The sequence below is a fragment of the Phocoena sinus genome, chromosome 9 (genome assembly GCF_008692025.1).
Source record: "Phocoena sinus isolate mPhoSin1 chromosome 9, mPhoSin1.pri, whole genome shotgun sequence".
NCBI classification, from domain to species: domain Eukaryota; kingdom Metazoa; phylum Chordata; class Mammalia; order Artiodactyla; family Phocoenidae; genus Phocoena; species Phocoena sinus.
The window spans coordinates 57,375,115-57,389,600 of NC_045771.1; positions in this window are offsets into that span (position 1 = coordinate 57,375,115).

Here is a 14,486-nt window from a genome sequence, read left to right on the forward strand (position 1 = left end):
AGAAATGCAACCGAAGTTATCAGTAGACAGAAAATTATATTCAAATCTTAAATGGGAGATGGATATTTTAAAAAAATTATTAAAAAGCATAGCTCAAGGAATTTCATCATAATTTTGGGAGGCAGAATGTTCCTTCTGTCCTACTTCGGTGAGTAATGTATTCAGTCCTGACCATCTCATTACCTAAGAAATGTAGGCAAAGTGGAAGGAGTTCCAGAGATAAGTAGCAGACATGACCAAAGGCCTTGAAAATCTAATCCAGAGGGGAAGATTCAGTGAAACATAGCCTGCTTGGAAATAGTACACAAGCTGAGCCAACACTGGGGGAATAATCAGGGTAATGGGAGGAAGCAGCAGAGTGGAGGAAACAGAGTGTAGTACATGCAGCCGGCTTCATTAGCAGTCTCAGAAGGGGACTCACTGGGATTGTGGAAAGGACAAGACAGCAATTAAAACTAGGTAAATAAACTCACAAGCACATGTTAAGGATTTTCAAAAATAAACTGAGGCATATTAAAAACTTTAAGAGTTGACTTGAGCAAAAATCAATTCTAACTGGGCAGCAGCCCAAACCAGAAGTGGTTAGGAAAGGAGCCTGGGGGAAGACTTAAATAGAAAAAGTGGGGACCAAAGGAAAAAATTACTTGATTGGCTATAGCTTGATTATAGTTGGCTGTTTGTGATTGGTTGTCCTTAGTGTTTTAATTTTGTAACTTTGAGGCATTTGCAGGCTCGGGTTTTGGTTTGCTTACAATGGCATTAGAGCCACTGTGAGAAATTCACATGTATTCCATTTTCCTGGAAGTGGCAGCTCATAGCATGCTTTTAAAACAAACAAAACAAAACAAACGAACAAACAAAAAAACCCCGCAGATTCTCCACAGTGTCTTTGTTATAGGCAAGACTACCTGCTGCTTGATTTCCAACATATGTGGGCTAAGTGTCAGTGTCCTGTCTTCTCAGCCAGTTTAGAGACAACTTAGTGCATTTGATTAGTGTGTGTTAACATGATTAAACATTCTAACTTCAAAATTCTTCTTGACAGTTCAGTGGCTTTTTGAGCGCCTTCTCATTTGGAAACAGAAATTGAAGCCCACACTTATCTCTTGGCTCTTCTCCGTGGGTTGGTTTCTTTCCAGTTTGGGGAGATCTAAATATCAACATTGTTTTCCTCTACCTCCCTGGGAAGTGGAAGACGAGTTAACATAAGCTTAAATCATGAGTTAGGCCTCCTTTCCTTTTCTCTTGAGGGCTACTCTCTTCTTCTATATGCAGCCACAAACTTGCCAAGAAACTAGTGTCTGGTGACCCCCTGTTTTGGTACTCCATTGGACCCAGCCCTTTATAGAGTTTACAGGATCTTGGCTCTTCTTCTTCTTTCCTGCCAAATTCCTCTGTTTAGAATCCCATTCCTTTTTCTTTTTTTTTTTTTTAAATTGAACTGTAGTTGATTTACAACGTTGTGTTACTTTCTGGTGTACGACGAAGTGATTCAGATATATATATATATATATATATATATATATACACACACACATATATATGTATATATATAATTTCATATTATTTTCCATTATGGTTTATTACAGGATATTGAATATAGTTCCCTGTTCTATACAGTAGGACCTTATTGTTTACTTTATATATAGTAGTTTGTATCTGCTAATCCCAAACTTGTAATTTATCCTTCCCCCATACCCTTTCCCCTTTGGTAACCATAAATTTGTTTTCTATGTCTCTGAATCTGTTTCTGTTTTGTAAATAATTTCATTTGTATCATATTTTAGATTCCACATATAAGTGATATAATATGGTAAGTTTGTAAAGGAATTCTAAACATGAACATAATATAAGTAATATTCCTCCTTCCCCAACTGTGTCTACCCTAGTCTTCAGAAAAAAAAAAAGGTGAAAGTTTTTGGTTGTTGTGAAAATGGTGACCATGCTTATTCTAATGGTTTATCATTATGAGTTCACTTAATAACATAGGAAATTTCATATGCTCACTTATTTACTTATAATTAGAGGCTATCAGAGAAGTGTGAATATGTAGTCTGCCTTGATTCTGGACATCTTGATTCATGGTCGTAATTGGTTGGTTGTTATCTACTTCAGGGGGGAACAGAGTCTTGGGGAGAGCAGGTTTAATATATCTTTAGTCAACAATCTACCAATAAGAACTGAATTTTGGTAAGACTATATAAATTACAGCAAGAAAAAGATTAAAATGTCAGTCTTTACAATTCTTGACCAACTTGGATCATGTTATTCATGCTGTCATTTATGTTTGAAACTCGTTATTAACCCAACCCAAGATTTTCTTCACCTACATCCTTTCTCCAAACCTCTTCGTTTCCCAGAATTCTCTCTTAGATAATGCCATAAACATCCTTCTAGTCACTGGCTGGAAATCTTGAGACCATTTCACCTCCTCATTTTCCTTCATCTTCTACATTCTGTGAAATACCAGTCCTAGTTGGTTCTGTCTACAGAGTTCCTTTCATACATGCCTTTTTGTTGTTGTTGTTTAACACAAGCATTGGCTGATTCCAGGTTCTTGGTATTTCTTGCTTGAATAAGTACTATACTCAATTCAACTTGAGTATAGGTTTCAAATATTTGCCACCTCCCATCCAGTATGCCACTGCCCCTCTTAAATGCTATGAAAGTCTTTGCATTGTATTTGAGTCTCTTGTATTGACCCTCTAGTTCAACCACAGTGGCCCACTATTTCCCCAAGAAAGTCATTTTCAGATTTCTGCTTGGTTTATGCTAGAAATGGCAAAATAGGTCTCAACCCTTAGGTCCAAATCAGAAGCAACCTTTGACACTTTCCATGTAATCTGTATCCTTCTGAGCTAGGAGACAGGGAAGGTTCATATGATAGAGAGAGAAGGGAGACTGTAATAGGACTAGAAACGTACTCCTCCTTTTAGCTTCTTCAGCCTCTCCGTGCATCCAGTGCCTTCCTTCTTTCCCTTCAATATGCTCTGAATGCTGCTGCATGCTCTGCTTCCTGACCAGGGGCATGGCTTATTGGGAGGGTCTAGCTGAGAGCTGAAGAAAAGGGGAAAAGCTAAACTTCAGAAAGCATGCACTTCGCATGGACACAGGGTCTGAGGCATTCCTTGAGGAACACAGAGAACCAAGGACTTGGTGTTAACTCAGCCCAATTATATATTTACTTAATCCGACTTCGTTGATGAGCACTTTTCCAAACTTAGGGACAGTTCCATTTGCACCTCAGTCCTCTCCTGTATAAAAACGTGATGGTGAATTAAAAAAAAAACAAACAGCCATGTTTCTGCTTGATGGTATATTTCTTATCACAGCAAAAGTGTCTGATTGAAATGGTTATAATAGAGCAGAAGAAGCACAGAAGTTAAGGTAAGCGGACCTGTTTGATGTGATGTGGACGTGCTTTTGAAGTACACTCCTGGTGCTCTCTTCTGCCCACACCTTCTCTCCAGCTGTGTGTAGTAGGAATGAGGGGAGAAAAGGAGAGTGTGTCACAGATTCTCCCCCACTGCCTATGATGCAGCCGCTTCTCCCATGCAAAGAGGAGACAGACAGTCCTCAACCGGCTCACAGGCTGCTGTTTGATGTATTCTAGCCCTGCTAGCTGAGAGCAGACAGACAGTCCTTGTTGAGAGGAAGTTGTGGCCTGAACTCGGCTGAAATGGAGACAATTGGATCACTGAACTAGAGGGTTGAATAAGGTTCTCAGTTATTAGGAATTAGCACCAGAGTCCTACATTGGGAAACACATTCAGGCCACAGGTAAAAAGCAAACTGGTCATGATAAAGCTTGTGGATCACGGAGAGGCCCCACTCTACTCACACCTGTACATTTGCTAGAGGGGAGAAGTTTTTCCAAAATGAGAAATCATAGCCTGTAAATATTAAGTGGCCAGCTGTGAACCGCTGCAAAGCCAATCTGGACACATTTTAATTGGAATAAGAGCCAGAGAAGTAGCCAAATGGACATCTGCCAAAGGAATGGAAGTAGATCTTGGTAGTACTTGATTGCCCACTGGGGATAAAGGGCAGCAAATCAAGTGGTGGAAGTTAGAACCTTGTGAGAACAGAAATGGGGCTAGAAAGTATGGCAATGTGAGTTTTCTTTCCATAGATTAGCAACAACTAAAGGCAGATAAATCATTCATCCTTTAAATCTTAACATTTTCTTTGGAATGATAGTGTAGTTTACCTAAACTTTTTTCCTTAGTTCTGGTGAAAAAACTCGAAGTTTAATTTCTTTGTGTATATTTCTTCAGTTCCTGCATTGGCAGAACTTCAAAATAATAACCCCCCTTAGATTTAATACAAAGTTGGTTTAAACTATGATAAAATTATTTAGATATTGCTCTAGGTTCTTGTTGGAGTGTGAATGTGTGCATCTTAATAGAATGTTGGATGGAAGTAGTCTCGAGCTATCATCCACATCCGTGGCATCAATGACTAGGGATTTAACAATGCATTGTGAACTGAGTTCTTTTCTTCATCTTCAGTTATTTTGAACTTTTTCATCTTCTCTAAGAGCAGGAAGGTGGTGGGATTTAAGAAAAGGATATCTGGGGGACCTTGAAGATGGCGGAAGAGTAAGACGCGGAGATCGCCTTCCTCCCCACGGATACACCAGAAATACATCCACACGTGGAACAACTCCTATAGAACTCCTACTGAAGGCTGGCAGAAGACCTCAGACCTCCCAAAAGGCAAGAAACTCCCCACGTAACTGGGTAGGGCAAAAGAAAAAAACAGAGACAAAAGAATAAGGACGGCACCTGCACCAGTGGGAGGGAGCTGTGAAGGAGGAAAAGTTTCCACACACTAGGAAGCCCCTCCGCGGGCGGAGTCTGCGGGAGGCAGAGGGGGGGGTTTCGGGACCGCGGAGTAGTGCACAGCGACGGGTGCGGAGGGCAAAGCGGGGAGATTCCTGCACAGAAGATCGGTGCCGACCAGCACTCACCAACCCGAGAGGCTTGCTGCTCACCCACCGGGGCGGGCGGGGCTGCGAGCTGAGGCTAGGGTTTTGGTTTTGGACGGAGCTCAGGGAGAGGACTGGGGTTGGCGGCTTGAACATAGCCTGAAGGGGTTAGTGCACCACGACTAGCCGGGAGGGAGTTCGGGGAAAAGCCTGCACCGGCCGAAGAGGCAAGAGACTTTTTCTTCCCTCTTTGTCTCCTGGTGCGCGAGGAGAGGGGTTTAAGAGCGCTGCTTAAAGGAACTCCAGAGACGGGCGCGAGCCGCGGCTAAAAGCGCGAACCCCAGAGACGGGCGCGAGCCGCGGCTGAGGGCGCGAGCCCCCGAGACGGGCGCGAGCCGCGGCTGAAAGCACAAACCCCAGAGACGGGCGCGAGCCGCGGCTGAGGGCGCAAGCCCCCGAGACGGGCGCAAGCCGCGGCTGAAAGCGCAAACCCCAGAGACGGGCGCGAGCCGCGGCTAAAACCGCGGACCCCAGAGACGGGCGGGAGACGCTAAGGCTGCTGCTGCCGCCACCAAGGGGCCTGTGTGCGAGCACAGGTCACTCTCCACACCCCTCTTCCGCGGAGCCTGTGCAGCCCGCCACTGCCAGGTTCCCGGGATCCAGGGACAACTTCCCCGGGACAGCGCACGGCGGGCCTCAGGCTGGTGCAACGTCACGCCGGCCTCTGCCGCAACGTCACGCTGCCTCTGCCGCCGCAGGCCGGCCCCGCACGCAGTGCCCCTCCTTCCCCCATCCCCCAACCCCCGGCCTGAGTGAGCCGGAGGCCCCGAATCAGCGGCTCCTTTAACCCCGTCCTGTCTGAGCGAAAAAACAGACGCCCTCCAGCGACCTACACGCAGAGGCAGGGCCAAATCCAAAGCTGAGCTCCTGTGAGCTGTGAAAACAAAGAAGAGAAAGGGAAATCTCTCCCAGCAGCCACAGAAGCAGCGGATTAAAGCTCCACAATCAACTTGATATACCCTGCATCTGTGGAATACCTGAATAGACAAGGAATGACCCCAAATTGAAGAGGTGGAATTTAGGAGCGAAATCTATGATTTTTTTCCCTTTTCCTCTTTTTGTGAAGGTGTACGTGTATGCTCCTGTGTGACATCTAGTCTGTATACTCTAGCTTCCACCATTTGTCCTAGGGCTCTATCCGTCCATGACTTTTTTTTAAAAATTCTTTTTCTTAATAATTAAGTTTAATTGTAATAACTTTATTATACTTTACCTTCTTTCTTTCTTTCCTTCCTTCCCTCCCTCCTTTAGACAACGAATCACCCCAAATTGAGGAGGTGGTCTCAGGGAGCAGGATTTATGATTTTTCCCCCTTTACCTCTTTTTGTGAAGGTGTATGTGTATGCTTCTGTGTAAGACTTTCTCTGTATAGCTTTGCTTCCAACATTTGTCCTAAGGTTCTATCCGTCCCTTTTTTTTTTTTTTTTTTTTTTTTTTCCTAAATATTTTTTAATTCAATAACTATATTATACTTTATTTTATTTTTACTGTATCATCTTTCTTTCTGTCTTTTTTCCTTCTTTCCCTCCTTCCTTCCTTCCTCCCTCCCTCCCTCCCTCCCTCCTTTCTTTCCTTCTTTGCTTCTTTCTTCCTTCCTTCCTTTCCTCCTTTCCTTCTTTCTTTACTCATACTTCTACTAATTCTCCCTACTTTTTCTCCCTTTTATTCTGAGCTGTGTGGATGAAAGGCTCTTGGTGCTCCAGCCAGGAGTCAGGGCTCTGCCTCTGAGGTAGGAGAGCCAACTTCAGGACACTGGTCAACAAGAGACCTCCCAGCTCCACATAATATTAAACGGTGGAAATATCCCAGAGACCTCCATCTTAACACCAGCACCCAGCTTCACTCAACGACCAGCAAGCCACAGTGCTGGACAACCTATGCCAAACAACTAGCAAAACAGGAACACAACCCCACCCTTTAGCAGAGAGGCTGCCTAAAATCATAATAAGGCCACAGACACCCCAAAACACACCACCAGACGTGAACCTGCCCACTAGAGAGACAAGATCCAGCCTCATCCAGCACAACACAGGCACTAGTCCCCTCCACCAGGAAGCCTACACAACCCACTGAAACAACCTTAGCCACTGGAGACAGACATCAAAAACAACGGGAACTACGAAAGTGCAGCCTGCAAAAAGGAGACCCCAAACACAGTAAGATAAGCAAAATGAGAAGACAGAAAAACACACAGCAGATGAAGGAGCAGGATAAAAACCCACCAGACCTAACAAATGAAGAGGAAATAGGCAATCTACCTGAAAAAGAATTCAGAATAATGATAGTAAGGATGATCCGAAATCTTGGAAGTAGAATGGACAAAATGCAAGAAACAGTTAACAAGGACCTACAAGAACTAAAGATGAAACAAGCAACGATGAACAATGCAATAAATGAAATTAAAATCACTCTAGATAGGATCAATAGCAGAATAACTGAGGCAGAAGAACGGATAAGTGACCTGGAAGATAAAGTAGTGGAAATAACTACTGCAGAGCAGAATAAAGAAAAAAGAATGAAAAGAACTGAGGACAGTCTCAGAGACCTCTGGGACAACATGAAACGCACCAACATTCGAATTATAGGGGTTCCAGAAGAAGAAGAAAGAAAGAAAGGGACTGAGAAAATATTTGAAGAGATCATAGTTGAAAACTTCCCTAATATGGGAAAGGAAATAGTTAATCAAGTCCAGGAAGCACAGAGGGTCCCATACAGGATAAATACAAGGAGAAACACGCCAAGACACATATTAATCAAACTGTCAAAAATTAAATACAAAGAAAGCATATTAAAAGCAGCAAGGGAAAAACAACAAATAACACACAAGGGAATCCCCATAAGGTTAACAGCTGATCTCTCAGCAGAAACCCTACAAGCCAGAAGGGAGTGGCAGGACATACTGAAAGTGATGAAGGAGAATAGCCTGAAACCAAGACTACTCTACCCAGCAAGGATCTCATTCACATTTGATGGAGAAATTAAAACCTTTACAGACAAGCAAAAGCTGAGAGAGTTCAGCACCACCAAACCAGCTTTACAACAAATGCTAAAGGAACTTCTCTAGACACGAAACACAAGAGAAGGAAATGACCTATAGTAGCGAACCCAAAACAATATATAAAATGGAAATAGGAACATACATATCAATAATTACCTTAAATGTAAATGGACTAAATGCTCCCACCAAAAGACACAGATTGGCTGAATGGATACAAAAACAAGACCCTTATATATGCTGTCTACAAGAGACCCACTTCAGAACTAGAGACACATACAGACTGAAAGTAAGGGGATGGAAAAAGATATTCCATGCAAATGGAAACCAAAAGAAAGCTGGAGTAGCAATTCTCATATCAGACAAAATAGACTTTAAAATAAGGACTATTAAAAGGGACAAAGAAGGACACTACATAATGATCAAGGGATCGATCCAAGAAGAAGATATAACAATTGTAAATATTTATGCACCCAACATAGGAGCACCTCAATACATAAGGCAAATACTAACAACCATAAAAGGGGAGATCAACAGTAACACATTCATAGTAGGGGACTTTAACACCCCACTTTCACCCATGGACAGATCATCCAAAATGAAAATAAATAAGGAAACACAAGCTTTAAATGATACATTAAACAAGATGGACTTAATTGATATTTATAGGACACTCCATCCAAAAACAACAGAATACACATTTTTCTCAAGTGCTCATGGAACATTCTCCAGGATAGATCATATCTTGGGTCACAAATCAAGCCTTGGTAAATTTAAGAAAACTGAAATTGTATCAAGTATCTTTTCCGACCACAACGCCATGAGACTAGATATCAATTACAGGAAAAGATCTGTAAAAAATACAAACACATGGAGGCTAAACAATACACTACTTAATAATGAAGTGATCACTGAAGAAATCAAAGAGGAAATAAAAAAATACCTAGAAACAAATGACGATGGAGACACAACGACCCAAAACCTATGGGATGCAGCAAAAGCAGTTCTAAGGGGGAAGTTTATAGCAATACAAGCCCACCTTAAGAAGCAGGAAACATCTCGAATAAACAACCTAACCTTGCACCTCAAGCAATTAGAGAAAGAAGAACAAAAAAACCCCAAAGCTAGCAGAAGGAAAGAAATCATAAAAATCAGATCAGAAATAAATGAAAAAGAAATGAAGGAAACAATAGCAAAGATCAATAAAACTAAAAGCTGGTTCTTTGAGAAGATAAACAAAATAGATAAACCACTAGCCAGACTCATCAAGAAAAAAAGGGAGAAGACTCAAATCAATAGAATTAGAAATGAAAAAGGAGAAGTAACAACTGACACTGCAGAAATAAAAAAAATCATGAGAGATTACTACAAGCAACTCTATGCCAATAAAATGGACAATCTGGAAGAAATGGACAAATTCTTAGAAATGCACAACCTGCCAAGACTGAATCAGGAAGAAATAGAAAATATGAACAGACCAATCACAAGCACTGAAATTGAAACTGTGATTAAAAACCTTCCAACAAACAAAAGCCCAGGACCAGATGGCTTCACAGGTGAATTCTATCAAACGTTTAGAGAAGAGCTAACACCTATCCTTCTCAAACTCTTCCAAAATATAGCAGAGGGAGGAACACTCCCAAATTCCTTCTACGAAGCCACCATCACCTTGATACCAAAACCAGACAAGGATGTCACAAAGAAAGAAAACTACAGGCCAATATCACTGATGAACATAGATGCAAAAATCCTCAACAAAATACTAGCAAACAGAATCCAACAGCACATTAAAAGGATCATACACCATGATCAAGTGGAGTTTATTCCAGGAATGCAAGGATTCTTCAATATACGCAAATCTATCAATGTGATAAACTATATTAACAAATTGAAGGAGAAAAACCATATGATCATCTCAATAGATGCAGAGAAAGCTTTCGACAAAATTCAACACCCATTTATGATAAAAACCCTCCAGAAAGTAGGCATAGAGGGAACTTTCCTAAACATAATAAAAGCCATATATGACAAGCCCACAGCAAACATCATCCTCAATGGTGAAAAACTGAAAGCATTTCCACTAAGATCAGGAACAAGACAAGGTTGCCCACTCTCACCACTCTTATTCAACATAGTTTTGGAAGTTTTAGCCACAGCAATCAGAGAAGAAAAGGAAATAAAAGGAATCCAAATCGGAAAAGAAGAAGTAAAGCTGTCACTGTTTGCAGATGACATGATACTATACATAGAGAATCCTAAAGATGCTACCAGAAAACTACTAGAGCTAATCAATGAATTTGGTAAAGTAGCAGGATACAAAATTAATGCACAGAAATCTATGGCATTCCTATATACTAATGATGAAAAATCTGAAAGTGAAATCAAGAAAACACTCCCATTTACCATTGCAACAAAAAGAATAAAATATCTAGGAATAAACCTACCTAAGGATACGAAAGACCTGTATGCAGAAAATTATAAGACACTGATGAAAGAAATTAAAGATGATACAAATAGATGGAGAGATATACCATGTTCTTGGATGGGAAGAATCAACATTGTGAAAATGACTCTACTACCCAAAGCAATCTACAGATTCAATGCAATCCCTATCAAACTACCACTGGCATTTTTCACAGAACTAGAACAAAAAATTTCGCAATTTGTATGGAAACACAAAAGACCCCGAATAGCCAAAGCAATCTTGAGAACGAAAAAAGGAGCTGGAGGAATCAGGCTCCCTGACTTCAGACTATATTACAAAGCAACAGTCATCAAGACAGTATGGTACTGGCACAAAAACAGAAAGACAGATCAGTGGAACAGGATAGAAAGCCCAGAGATAAACCCACGCACATATGGACACCTTATCTTTGATAAAGGAGGCAGGAATGTACAGTGGAGAAAGGACAGCCTCTTCAATAAATGGTGCTGGGAAAACTGGACAGGTACATGTAAAAGTATGAGATTAGATCACTCCCTAACACCATACACAAAAATAAGCTCAAAATGGATTAAAGACCTAAATGTAAGGCCAGAAACTATCAAACTCTTAGAAGAAAACATAGGAAGAACACTCTATGACATAAATCACAGCAAGATCCTTTCTGACCCACCTCCTAGAGTAATGGAAATAAAAACAAAAATAAACAAATGGGACCTAATGAAACTTCAAAGCTTTTGCACAGCAAAGGAAACCATAACCAAGACCAAAAGACAACCCTCAGAATGGGAGAAAACATTTGCAAATGAAGCAACTGACAAAGGATTAATCTCCAAAATTTACAAGCAGCTCATGCAGCTCAATAACAAAAAAACAACCCCATCCAAAAATGGGCAGAAGACCTAAATAGACATTTCTCCAAAGAAGATATACAGAATGCCAACAAACACATGAAAGAATGCTCAACATCATTAATCATTAGAGAAATGCAAATCAAAACTACAATGAGATATCATCTCACACCAGTCAGAATGGCCATCATCAAAAAATCAAGAAACAATAAATGCTGGAGAGGGTGTGGAGAAAAGGGGACACTCTTGCACTGCTGGTGGGAATGTGAATTGGTTCAGCCACTGTGGAGAACAGTATGGAGGTTCCTTAAAAAACTACAAATAGAATTACCATATGACCCAGCAATCCCACTACTTGGCATATACCCTGAGAAAACCAAAATTCAAAGAGAGTCATGTACCAAAATGTTCATTGCAGCTCTATTTACAATAGCCAGGACATGGAAACAACCTAAGCGCCCATCATCGGATGAATGGATAAAGAAGATGTGGCACATATACACAATGGAATATTACTCAGCCTTAAAAAGAAATGAAATTGAGCTATTTGTAATGAGATGGATAGACCTAGAATCTGTCATACAGAGTGAAGTAAGTCAGAAAGACAAAGACAAATACCGTATGCTAACACATATATATGGAATTTAAGGGAAAAAAATGTCATGAAGAACCTAGGGGTAAGATAGGAATAAAGACGCAGACCTACTGGAGAACGGACTTAAGGATATGGGGAGGGGGAAGGGTGAGTTTTGACAGGGCGAGAGAGAGTCATGGACATATACACACTAACAAACGTAGTAAGGTAGATAGCTGGGGGGAAGCAGCCGCAAGGCACAGGGATATTAGCTCGGTGCTTTGTGACAGCCTGGAAGGGTGGGATGGGGAGAGTGGGAGGGAGGGAGACGCAAGAGGGAAGACATATGGGAACATATGTATATGTATAGCTGATTCACTTTGTTGTAAAGCAGAAACTAACACACCATTGTAAAGCAATTATACCCCAATAAAGATGTTTAAAAAAAAAAAAAAAAAAAAAAAAAAGATCACATGAGAGCAGAATCTTGAAGCAAGTGAGAATATTAGCTACATGGATATGTAAGGGAAAGATAATTGGATGCCCACGTGGGAAAAAAAAATTAATATTAACATGCCTCATACCATGAACAAAAATAATGTTTTGAATGGAGTAAAGATATAAATATAAAATTCAAAATAAAGAATGCTTTTAGAAGACAAAAAAAAAAAAAAAAAAAAAAGAAAAGGATATCTGAGTGCTGGGACAGGCACACGTTCAGAGAAGACCATTATGAAAATTCTGAAATAAAGAGCAAGTAGAGCATAGAGCCTGTCATTCCCTTCATGACATGTTAAAGCGAGGCTAGTCCAGAAGGGATTTTTTGGTGACTGCATCAAGGCACACAACCAGTTTGGGTTGAAAATTTGTTAACACCGAATCTTGAAAAATGAAGATGGATGAACTAATTTGTAATCCTCATCATTATTTTCTCCCTCTGGCTACAGGTAATGGAATGTGACTGTTAACTTTGCTGAGTGTGTGGAAATGGTGCTGTGGAAATATTTCTTAAAAAATATAGCATCTCCAACTGATGTCTCTAACATGAGTGTATAATTACAAAAAGAAGATACAATTCCAATGGCAACTGGTAATAGAATCTTAGAGTTGAGGTAATAGTTCCATTAAAAAATTGAAAGTTATAAGCAGTCTCTGTCATTTTATGAAGATGTGTTTTATTCTCTAATTTTTTGAGAAAGAAAAAGAAGTGTAGCCCATTACCAGTCCAAACAAAGGGAAGCAGCTGGTAGATTTTTGGAAAGTGCTGATCGTACATGTGAGCAGCCCATGGTCTGCTTGCTCCTGGAGAGGAGCTTTCTCAAACTTGAAATTTTCCAGTGTTTGCCATGCCTGGGAAGTGTCAACAATGGTTAAGTGAAAATGAGATTTGGTGACCTTAAGAGTGGTTTGGCTAGAAAACCTGAGGAAATACTCAGGGATACCATCCCAGCTGACAGGGAGTAGTGTGTTTCCTGGGTACTGGAATGGCAGGGGGTGGGGTTGGTCCCTTGGGATGGATGTGCACCTGCTTTCTGAGAGGTGAGAGGGAGACGTAAGAGGGAAGAGATACGGGGATATATGTTTATGTATAGCTGATTCACTTTGTTATACAGCAGAAACTAACACACCGTTGTAAAGCAATTATACTCCAATAAAGATGTTAAAAAAATAAGGGATTTGGTTTTTCTCCGACAGGGGTGACTTAGATGTCATCCTCTCTGGGACAGAGATGTCCTTATGTCTCTGAGGTTTGACGAATTTCCTAAGAGACCACAGGGATGTGTTCTTTGACCTGGACTAGTTTTGATATGGGGTGGCACTTAAATTACCTGTTCTCAGGCTTGAGTTTCTTGCTTTATCTCTGCATTGCCCTCACATTCTCCCAGAGCCACATTCCCCCTGCTCTGACACCTGCTTCTCTGAACTCTGGAGGAAGTTCTGCGCATCCGACAGGGCGAGTGAGGTCAGTGGAACACTGAGCCCAGCAAGGCAGAAATAAAGAAAATGCAGCAGTCATTCTGGACGGTGGTAGGGTTATGTCCCAAGAAGAAGGAAACACGAGCACTTCAAGGACACAGGAATTTGTCAGAATGCTTTCTTTGCCAAATCCTAGCAGAGGTCTGCCCTCAGTCCACTGTCAAGAACAATTTCCTGTTCTCTTTTTCCAGCCTGCATGTCAGTTCTGTGGAGAAAGACTTGGCTTCCATTGATGGACTGTCAAATTTAGCTGAGTTTCGTACCTTTGCCAAAACGTTTAACCATTTCCTCTGGACAGCTGAAATCCAATTAGAACCTACCCAGTAACCTTATTTGCTTTCATGAATTATTAAAACTGCTAAAATTTTACCTGTCAGTCTCTCCTTTGAAAGCAGTGGGAAATCTGAGGATAATTTTTTGCTGAGAAATAAGTAAGACATGATCTTAAAGGTAAAATTTTAAAGGTGATCACGTCCCACAAGCCCAAAGAGTTTCCATTGTAATAGTCCAGCTGCTGGTCGCATGCCACATTCATGCAACAGGGATTCATTTTTAGATCTTGCCATCAAAATGCATACAGCTCAACCCAGTAGAACAGCTAGCACTGATGGGAGCAAGTGGGCAATTCATCTAAACACAAAGTGCTGCAGGAGACC